Source organism: Oryctolagus cuniculus, chromosome 2 (genome assembly GCF_051225735.1).
Source record: "Oryctolagus cuniculus isolate XC-2025 breed Fujian yellow rabbit chromosome 2, ASM5122573v1, whole genome shotgun sequence".
NCBI lineage: Eukaryota > Metazoa > Chordata > Mammalia > Lagomorpha > Leporidae > Oryctolagus > Oryctolagus cuniculus.
In genome coordinates this window covers 89,072,731-89,083,545 of record NC_142868.1, presented here as the reverse complement: position 1 = coordinate 89,083,545, position 10,815 = coordinate 89,072,731, and the positions used below count along the sequence as shown (strand labels likewise).

The 10,815-nt window shown below is 43.0% G+C and overlaps 1 pseudogene; it reads left to right on the top strand.

The window, feature by feature from the left end:
* Nucleotides 1-8,439: 8,439 nt before the first annotated feature.
* LOC100339547 (ubiquitin-conjugating enzyme E2 variant 2 pseudogene) lies at nucleotides 8,440-8,874 on the top strand (annotated as a pseudogene).
* The last annotated feature ends 1,941 nt before the right edge of the window (nucleotides 8,875-10,815 follow it).

Here is a 10,815-nt window from a genome sequence, read left to right as displayed (position 1 = left end):
GAGAGACTGGATGTAGCATTTATAATAATTTCTAGAGAAAAGAAATGGGGAAGATCCATCTCTTAGGAAACCATCTTGGTACGCCAGGGACAGACTGTGAATCCGGGGAAGAAGACAGTCTGCTCTGTTTTCTTTTGTTTTTAAGTTTTAATGCAATGAAAGCCCGGGCATCATTTATACCTATTTTTAAAACAAAAGAAGACAAACACGCACCTTTAGGAGTTAGTCTACTCCCAGTTCCAAACGCCATCCTTTTCTCCAGTCATGCACGTATTTAGACTTTTTAGTCCTTGATTAACTCAAGGAAAATGGAGACCATTATGACAGCTAGCAGGCGTAATTTTAGACAAATACAACTTCTTATCAAATAAGCCTGCAGTACGTCGTTGATGAACAGGGCTCTTCAATATAACTTCCAACACTAATTTAATGAGAAGTATCAAATGAATTTTTTTATTCTGATATCTCCCATGAGACAGATGATACTTTGCAGGCCTATTTTTAACAAATGAATTATTGACTTAAACTGGCACAATTAATCACAATATAATGGGATCAGGGGATGTTAGGGGCTCATTGATCACAGCTGACGATGAGTACCGACTCTTCCGAGAAATGAAACTCTTTAATCACCGCAAGATTAACAGTTACATGCTTTCAAATTTCAGTCACAGGCAAATGGCAGCAGAATGCCAAAGAGCCAGTGGTAGCGGACACAATCAAAGAGATGTATACGGAGTTGGTTGTGTGCGGATACAGCTCCACCTCTTGCCAGTCCTCCTCTGTGATGATGGGAACAGGAGGCCTTAGGAAGGTAGCGTGTGGCAATGGGCTGAGACCAGGGATGACAGGGCCACTCCTGCAAGCTAGACTCCACCTTTCCATCGAGACCCAGCAAGTTGTCCAACTTCTCTGAACTGCATCTTCTAGTGAGGAGTGAGGAACTTTTTCCTGCCACGGGGCCATGTGGATATTTATCCCATCACTCTTGGGCCATCCAACACTATCAACTTAAAAGCTAACCTGCTGTAGATGTATTAAATTTTGAGTCCTGCCTGTGGTTCCTTGGCAAGGCCAGACCAGATGATTTTGCGCTCCTTATATGGTCTGGGGACGGGACATTCTCCACTCCTGTTAGATAGATACTGTACAATCTGTCAACGTTCTCATGAAGATCGGATGACAGAACCTGTGTTCTCAGGTTTGGACAATTTGGAAACACAATCCTTTACAACTGGTGTAGGAAATGCTTGCTTTCCATCTCCAAGGCTTGTGCATGTTGAACACTTTTGACTAGTTGGAAAAAAATAACAGGATGTGAAAGCCAGGTAAGGAATCAAAAGGAGGAGTCCCTCCATTTCTATATCCCTCTCTCTTATTTTTTTTAAAAGGTATTTATTAATTTGAAAGCCAGAGTTACAGAGAGAAGGAGACACACACACATATACACACAGAGAGAAAGAGATGGATAGATAGATAGATAGATAGATAGATCAATCAGTCAATCGATCTTCCATCTGCTGGTTCACTCCCCAGGTGGCCACAAAGCCAGGGCTGGGCCAGGCAGAAGCCAGGAGCTTGGACTCCATGCTGGTCTCCCATATGGGTGGCAGGGCCCAAGCACTAGAGTCATCCTCCTCCACTTTTCTCAAGCCAGTAGCAGGGATCTGGACTGGGGAAGTGGAGCAGCCGGGACACGAGCCGACTCCCGTGTGGGCTGGCGGCATCTCAGGTGGTGGCTTTTCCTGCTACGCCACGGAGAACCGCCCCCTTTCTACCTCTTCACATCACCTGCTCTGCCTTGGCTTCGTTTCTTCCTGCCTGTGTGTGCGCTGCTCTGGGTCTCTGGCAGTTTCCCCCGGCACATCTCTTTAGGAAACTCCTTCTCGTTCTTCAGGCTCCAGCTGAAACACGTGCTCCTTTGCAATGTTTTCATTTGCCATTCTAGCAAAGCCAATTATTTCAGCTCCCACAGATTGTGACAGATTCCGCTCTGCTGAGATCACTGTTTTATATTGCACACACACACACACACACACCCCACAGCAGCTGCTTGGGGGAGCATTGCAATGTCCCCAAGTTCCCGTGGAATTCCTGCAAGACATTGACTGTTAAATTAATTTTTTGGTTTATATGTTTAAATAGCAGTAAATATCAGTTCTGACTGGAAATGGTGTTTGGCTTAAGGATCCTTCTGTAACCTCTCATTAAAATAATTCTCGCCATAATACTGACTAAGTTATAAAAGGAGAGTTAAAGAAAATGTGTACCGGGGTCGGAACTGTGGCGTAGCAGGTAAAGCCGCTGCCTGCAGGGCTGGCATCCAATATGGGCACCGGTTCGAGTCCTGGCTGCCCCACTTTTGGTCCAGCTCTCTGCTATGGCCTGGGAAAGCAGTAGAAGATGGCCCCAGTCCTTGGGCCTCTGCACCTGTGTGGGAGACCTGGAAGAAACTCCTTGCTCCTGGCTTCAGATTGGCACAGCTACAGCCGTTGCAGCCAACTGGGGAGTGAACCAGCAGATGGAAGACCTCTTTCTCTCTCTCTCTCTGACTTTCCTCTCTCTGTGTAACTTTGACTTTCAAATAAATGAATAAATCTTAAAAAAAAAGAGAAGAAAATGCATACTGCCACCAAAACTTGATACTGTCAGACAACATAGTGGAAACTAATTAATATAAACAGGGCTGCTAGTATACAGATATCTTAGAAATGAACATTGGTGTCCAGCTAAGGAATCATAACTAACTTGAAAGAGGAGAATATGAAATGGACAAAGGGAGAAAAAAGCAATAAACACCAGTAATCATGATGCACCCAAGAGGATAAGCTTTCATTTCCTGAATGTGAATATCTGCTTATCTGTCTGTCTCACTACACACATCTCTGTAGTTAACTATATGTGAGGATACTTGTACACAGAAATATATAGTTACATACATATGCACATGTAACATGTGTGCATACCTATGTGTATGTATGTATATATACATGTATGTATAAAACTATATATATCATAAGTATCTCCTTATGTAACTGTATAAATATAATTCTATAACTATGTAGATATATTTCTACATCTACATTGTTTCATATATACATACACACACATACAGTCATGCTTCTCTTAACAGTGGGATTCGCTCTGAGAAATGCATAATTGGGGAATTTTTATACATTTACAGCAGACTAAGATGGCTATGACAACCTTAGGTGATGTAGACTTATGGGACCATCTTCACATCTGTGGGATTTGTCCACAGATGACTTAGGTCGTTTTATTTCTCTTTTTCCCTCTCCCACTTTTCCATTATCAAACCTAAACTATGATAATTCATCCCGCCCCACTTTTTACCTCCTTATGTCTTCTTAACTTTGTGGTTCACAAACATCAGCCCCAAACGGATGAAATGACAGGAGACTTCGCGTGCTCCCTCTGCAAAGAGGCATTGCTCCGCACTGTGCGTGGGCGGTGCTTGCATCGCAGGGTGTGGAGCAGGACTGCTTTAAAATCTAGTTCAAACCTTTATAGTATCTCTACTTGGAAGCTGTAGTTCAAAGATGTGCGTGTGGCTGCCACACTGAGAAGGGTGGGACTGCCACGGATGGCTTTATCATCAGCTTGGTCAACCTGTCACAGACTGCCCTCCGGAGGTAGACATGGCCGAAGAAGTACATGCTGAGACCTGGGCGGTAGAATGTCGTGGTGGGAGCTGTGGAAATGGACTCAGAGGGTTCCGAATTGCTTTAGGTTCCGAGAATTCTGTGTCCAACTCCTTTCCAACCGGTCTGTAGCTGGGCTAGGCACTTGCCTGTGGACGTGTGGACTTCTTTCATAGATTTCCCCTCTCCACGGCCTCAGTTCGAAGACTGGATGTGTGAGCCTTCCCAAGGCGGCCTGTTAGTGGCTTCTGAGCCCTCAATCCCCTTCCCAGAATGCACATCCCAGCCCCTCCCCCACTTGCATAAACGCTGGTGCTACCATAAATTCCTACCCATAACTCAGAGCGGTTCTGTTTGTCTAACTGAAAACGGATTGACGTAGATATTATTAGAACAAAGAGCAGAGTTTTAGACAATGAGGAGACATTGACAAAACCACAATGGGTAGGAAAGGACTAATACACATCACTACATCTTTTATAGATCAAACAAAATATGAAGCAGATATAGAAGTCCTGAGTAATATAATTAATAAGGCTGTATGTGTAAATATGTATATATTGATCTTTGTATTCTTCAGAGAATATCCTTTATTTTCATCAACAATAAAACATTTATGAAATATTGATCTACACGGTGTCCCAAAGAAAAACTTAAGAAAATAATTATAAGCAGAGACGTGGATCGATGGAGAAGCCTTGAGTATTTGTAACAGATGTCACAGATTACACTGTCACGCTGGGCTAGAAAAGATAAAAGGGCAGAAGTCAGCAGGCCTCAGTGAGTATTTACTGCTTACTGAGACCCAGGTACTTGGCTAAGTGCTGGGGGCTGATGGAGATAAGTGAGACACGGCCACACCCTCAGGGGCTTCCTGTCTATTGCTGGGGAATGAGGACGGCCTTCTGAGCCGATGACAGAGCAAGCCTGGTCGTCCCTTGGAATTGAACTTGAGCACGGCCTCTTTCAGATACAGTGCTTGGGTCCTGAAGATGTTGAGTTTCAGGGAGTAACTGAAATAAGGTTGTTTAGGTAGGAAAAATCAATAGTAAGAAACCCAAAAATATTGGAATTGTGTCCCGTTGAAAGCGGGAACCACTGGCGGTTTTGGATGTTTTAGGAAGATTAACTTCAATAGCGTGTGGGGAAGTTTGGGGTAGAGGAGCAGGGTTTGGAATAAATCGGAAGGTGAAGATTCCACTACAGAGGAGTTTAATTTACGTTCTTCACAGTGAACGTAGAAAAGACAGATTGAACTGTGAGTACATTTCACAAGCCTGGGACTGCTTTGAGATAGGAAAGAAGGAGTCAAAAGTTACCAACGCCAATTTAAAACTTGATGACAGATAGAATGGTGTTGACATTGACAGAATTAAGTTATACGGTGTTTTCCAGTCACTGAAGTGCATTTTTTTTGACAGAGTTAGACAGTGAGAGAGAGAGAGAGAGAGAGAGAGAGAAAGAAAGGTCTTCCTTCTGTTGGTTCACCCCCCAAATGGCCACTATGGCCGGCGCACTGCGCTGATCCAAAGCCAGGAGCCAGGTGCTTCCTCCTGGTCTCCTATGGGGGTGCAGGGCCCAAGCACTTGGGCCATCCTCCACTGCACTCCCGGGCCATAGCAGAGAGCTGGACTGGAAGAGGAGCAGCCGGAACAGAATCGGCGCCCCACCCGGGACTAGAACCCAGAGTGCCGGCGCCACAGGCAGAGGATTAGCCAAGTGAGCCAGGGCGCCGGCCTGAAGTGCATTTTTAAACTGTCAAGAAAAAGCAATTTATACATGTGCATGGGACCTCTTGCATTTAGAGTACTTACAAATTACCTACAGGTAGTAACGGTGTTTGTTCTGCTTTGGAAACTGGGGAAAAGGTGCAAAACACCCTCTAGAAGCTTAGAGAAAGTGTCACTGGATGAACTGTAGGTAGACATCTGGCATATGTGGTCAATAAAATAAATATTTTTTCATTTGTGAAATATTAGTTTGCCAGAGAGATAAGCTGAAGAGATCCAGGCCAATGTTCCCGATCCCATGAGACACCCCAGGTTCAGAGCAGTGGCTGGAGCTGGGACCCGCTGTGAGAGAGCCTGGGAAGATGACTTCACTTGTCCGTTTGTCCTTGGCACCATCAGGCTCCTGAGGCTGATGGCCATCAGTCCTGACACCAGCGACTTTTGGCTTCCTCACCACACATAAGGAGCGTTCATCAGTGGAAAGAGCAGCCCCTCTGTGGCTGCCTCCAGCCTGATGCTCCACGTCCCCACTGCCGGAGTCCCTGCCCTGGTAAAGTATGGCAGTGCGGATTTGGACCTCTCTCTTTTCTGGGGGGTGGAAGGCCTGGAAGGTTTTTTTTTATATATATAATTTGGTTGGGGGTTCACAAAATCTATGATAGAAACCATGTCAACACTTACACAGGCACTTCAAAAAAGTCTGTTGAAAAGTTGGGATATATGTTTAGTTTAGTGCAGAAAAAATGTGAAATGTTTGCATTTTTTTCATAATACACATTTTCCATGAACTTTCTGAAGACCCTTGCTATGCATGAATTTCATAATTTTGCCTTTTAATTCCATTTCTATGCACTTTTTGAAGTACCCTCCTAATATATTATTTTCAACTCTTAACAAACATGTAAAACTTGTTCTAAAAATGCACAAAATGGAGTGAAAAATACAAGCATGAAAATATTCTGTGGTTTAACAAGAAGCTGTTCTGTAGAACCAGAGCAGGAATCTTTGTATAAAATCCAAATTGCTGCCATAAATTGGGAATTTGCTGATCATTTCTAATGCCTACTCTCTACAGTACTGAAGTAGATATTGCATTTGTGAAATTTTAAATATCCTATAGAGGTAACAATGTGAAATCATGAAAGATAAAATGCAAGTGTAGAATTTAATACCTTAGTACAGCAATGGACCCAAATGGGTACTGCTGATACATTGAGTCAGTGAATATGGGGGCAAATCCAGGATGTTCTCCCACAACTCAGAGGGGAAAAAGCAGCTACATGGAAGTAGGGAGAGAAATGTGAAAACATGTGCTCTAGGACATGCAGAATTAGTCCAGTAGAGATATCCCAAGAGAGTAAAGCAGATGGAGCATGCTAGAAATTGTTTTTTAAAGATTTATTTATTTATTTGAAAGTCAGAGTTACACAGAGAGTGAATGAGAGGCAGAGAGTGAGAGAGAGAGAGAGAGAGAGAGAGAGAGAGAGAAAGAGAGAGAGAGAGGTCTTCCATCTACTGGTTCACTCCCTAATTGGCCGCAACGGCCGAAGCTGTGCCAATCCGAGCCAGGAGTCAGGAGCTTCTTCCAGTTCTCCCATGCGGGTGCAGGGGCCAAAGTCCTTGGGCCATCATCTATTGCTTTCCCAGGCCATGGCAGAGAGCTGGATCGGAAGAAGAGTAGCTGGGACTCGAACCAGCGCACGTATGAGATGCCAACACAGCGGGTGGCAGCTTTACCGGCTATGCCACAGTGCTGGCCCCATAGGAATTTCTAAGAGTTCACAGAGTTCTGAGCCTGAAGAGGGAAAATAACACCTGGATATTCTTGATGAAACCTGGTGCTTAAGAATGACTCTCTGATTCTGAGTTTGGCTCTGTCTCCCTACCAGAATCCAGATACCCCATGTTTCTCCTTAACAATACCAACATTTTAAATGTGTAAATGGGCACCATATGCTGGGCTTTCAATCAGCTGGTACACTGACTGCAATTTCAATCAGAATTCTAAAACTAGAATTGTTTTTAACTTGACAAAGTAATAAGGAAGTTCATCTTGAAGGTTTCTGAAACATATGGAAAGGAATATTATGGAGACTTGTATTTCTAGATTTTAAAAGATTTTATAGGGGCTGGGGTTATGGTGTAACGGGTAAAGCTGCCTCCTGCAGTACTGGCATTCCCATATGAGCACTGGTTCAAGTACTGGCTGCTCCACTTCTGATCCAGCTCCCTGATAATGTGCCTGGGAAAGCAGTGGAAGATGGTCCAATGCAACCACATGGAGACCCAAAAGAAACTCTTGGATTCGGATCAGCCCAACTCCAGCTGTTGCGGCCATTTGGGAAATGAACCAGCAGATGGAATCTCTCTCTCTCTCTCGCTCTTGCTCTTTCTGCCTCTGTGTAACTCTGCCTTTCAAATAAATAATAAATTCAAAAAATTATAAAGCTGCTATAGTTCAGCATGTATGATAATGGAATAACATAAAAGGACTTAGGGATCAACCACAGTGTATACTTAATCAAATGATAATGGTAATATTTTAAGTCAATGAGGAGAGATAGCTGTTGAATATAGTGCTAGATCAATTGACCAGCTATTGGAGAAAACAATTAGATAGCTGCCTCACATCTTTTGCCAAAGTAAATTCTAGATGGATGAAAAAGATAAACTTAAAAAATGAAATAATTGGGGTCAGAGTTGTGGCACAGCAGGTTAAGTCACTACTTGCAACACCAGCATCCCGTATCAGAGTATGGTCAGAGGTCTAGCTGTTCTACTTCTGATCCAGCTTCCTGTTAATGTGCCTGGGAAAGCAGTGGAAGATGGCCCAGGTACCCGGGCCCCTGACACCCATGTGAGAGACCCAGATGGAGTTCCTGGCTCCTAGCTTCCGCATGGCCCATACTTGGCTATTGTGGTCATTTGGAGACTGAACCAGCAGATCAAAGATCTCTCTTTCTTTCTGTCTCTCCCTCTCTTTCTATAACTCTGCCTTATAAACAAAACAAACAACAAGCAAATAAACAAACAGGCTGTAAGAGAAGATGGTGGTTTCCACAGGAGTTAAAGTTCCCAGTAATTTTCCCTTGTTGGAAGAACTTGAAGAAGACAAAAAGGGGTAGGCGATGGTGTGAGTAGCTGGGACCTTGGAAACTCTGAAGATATGAAACTCACAAGGTGGAGTGAGTGTGGTGACGTGATTACTGGGCCAAGGACAAATTATGAGAACAAGATATATAGCCTGAAAATAGAATGTGAACCTCAGTACCCAGAAACTCCTCCATCAGTTAGATTTGTAACAAAAATTCATATGCGTGAGATAAACATTCCAGTGGAATGGTGGATGTACAGAGCATACCAGTTTTGACAAAATGGCAAAGTTCATATAGCATTAAAGTTGTACTTGAATAAGTCTAACGATGTCCAAAGAAAATACAAAGCTTACACAGCCACCAGAAAGACAAGCACACAACAATTAACTTTAGTGGATCTCAAACTTAAGTCAACAGCCTTCTACTCATATTATTGTTTTGATGGACTACAACAGGGTGAATGCTCACACACTCAGTGAAGAATTCCAGCTGGTAAACGTGCCCCGGACATCCGTGAGGATACATTTAATACATGTACACCTGTTATGTTTTCAGATCACAGGAGGAAAAATGCAGCATGATTTTTCTTCCTTTTGTCAAGGCACTGTCATTTAGCCATAAACCTGGAGTGCTCCAAACAGGATTCGGGTTTACAAGATGCAGGCATGGCAGGGAGGATCAGATGGCATTGGAAATGTGTTCCTGAAAAGTAAAAACCCCAAGAAGAACAAACAGAAATGGCATGCTTTATCCACCTTGCTTAGTGACAGAGCTGCCGTTGAAATTGTTTCAGGTGGAATGAATATTGTGTTAAGTTATGAAGCCGTGTGGGTGCTAAGTATTAGTCTTACAAAAATATGTTCAGGATTGTTTTGATACTTGTATTTATAATAAAAATGTTGGGGGGAATTGATGAATTTCTGTTAAAAGCTGTTCCTGTGTGTCACATGTAACAGGCATAGTAAATATCTGTTTACAATCTCTATGTAATAAATCCTGCATTTAAGTGAAATCAACAAAAAAGGTGTATGGATATGTGTGTTTGAGATTAAAGTTAACGTTAAAATGTAAATAAAATATAGAATATGTCCTCAAAATTAAAAAAAATCAAATAAATAAATAAATCTTTGAAAAGAAATGGTTTTCTCATTAAAACATGAAATAATTTAATGATTCAGAAGCACACGTAGGTAGGCATCCATCTGACATCACATAAAAGCAAAATAAGAGATTACAGAGAAGTATAGGAAGAATTTTAAAAGCAAAAATTTTAAGATCTGTAAACATCTGAAAACTACAAACAAATTAAAATAAGGTGTATTATCAGTTGGGGACCTACTTCTGCTACCTAGACACAGGTATGTATGTATACATACAAAGATATACATGTGTATACAAATCTAGAATCAACATGTAAGTTCCACAATAGAAAAAAGAGCAAAAAAAGAACTTTAATAAGTGGGCACTTTCAACACAGGAAGAAATACAGTGGTCAATAAATGCATGAAGACAGGTTAATCTTGTGTATTAATCTGCTGCAGACACTCTAACCACCTCAAAACAACAGCGCGAGAGTCCAGGAGCCCGAAGCCGTTTCACTGTTCCCACGTCAAGGTGTTGTCGGGGCTGAGCTCCCCTTGGAGGCTCCAGAGGAAAACCCCTCTGCGCTGCTCAGCACCCAGCGGCTGCCTGCATCCCTCAGCTTGGGGCCACACCACTTCCATCTGTGTCCTCCTCTCCCACAGGAGCAATCTCCCTCCACCTCTCTTACGAGGCCGCTTGTGATTGCACCTGGGATCCACCCAGGTGATCCAGAATGATCTCTGTGTCTCGGGATCGTTAACTTAATCAAGTCTGCAAAATCCACTTTCTAAATAGCAGCTTTGGTGTAAAAAACTTGAAATGCATGGATAGCTTCTTCATGATAAGCATTTTTGGTGAACTATCTTTTTGCATTTCACACTCTTTTTTAAAAAGATTTATTTATTTATTTGAAAGGCAGAGTTCTGTTACAGAGAGGCAGAAAAGAGAGAAAAGTCTTCCATCCGGAGCTGTGCTGATCCAAAGCCAGGAGCCAGGAGCTTCCTCTGGGTCTCCAAGGTGAGTGCAGGGGCCCAAGGACTTGGGCCATCTTCCACTGCTTTCCCAGGCCACAGCAGAGAGCTGGATCAGAAGTGGAGCAGCTGGGACTCAAACCAGCACCTATATAGGGTGCTGGCACTGCAGGCGACAGCTTTACCCACTACGCCTCAGTGTGGCCCCTTTGGTGAACTTTCTGAAGGCATTTCATATACATTTATTTGAAAAATTTTGCACCAAAATAAACTT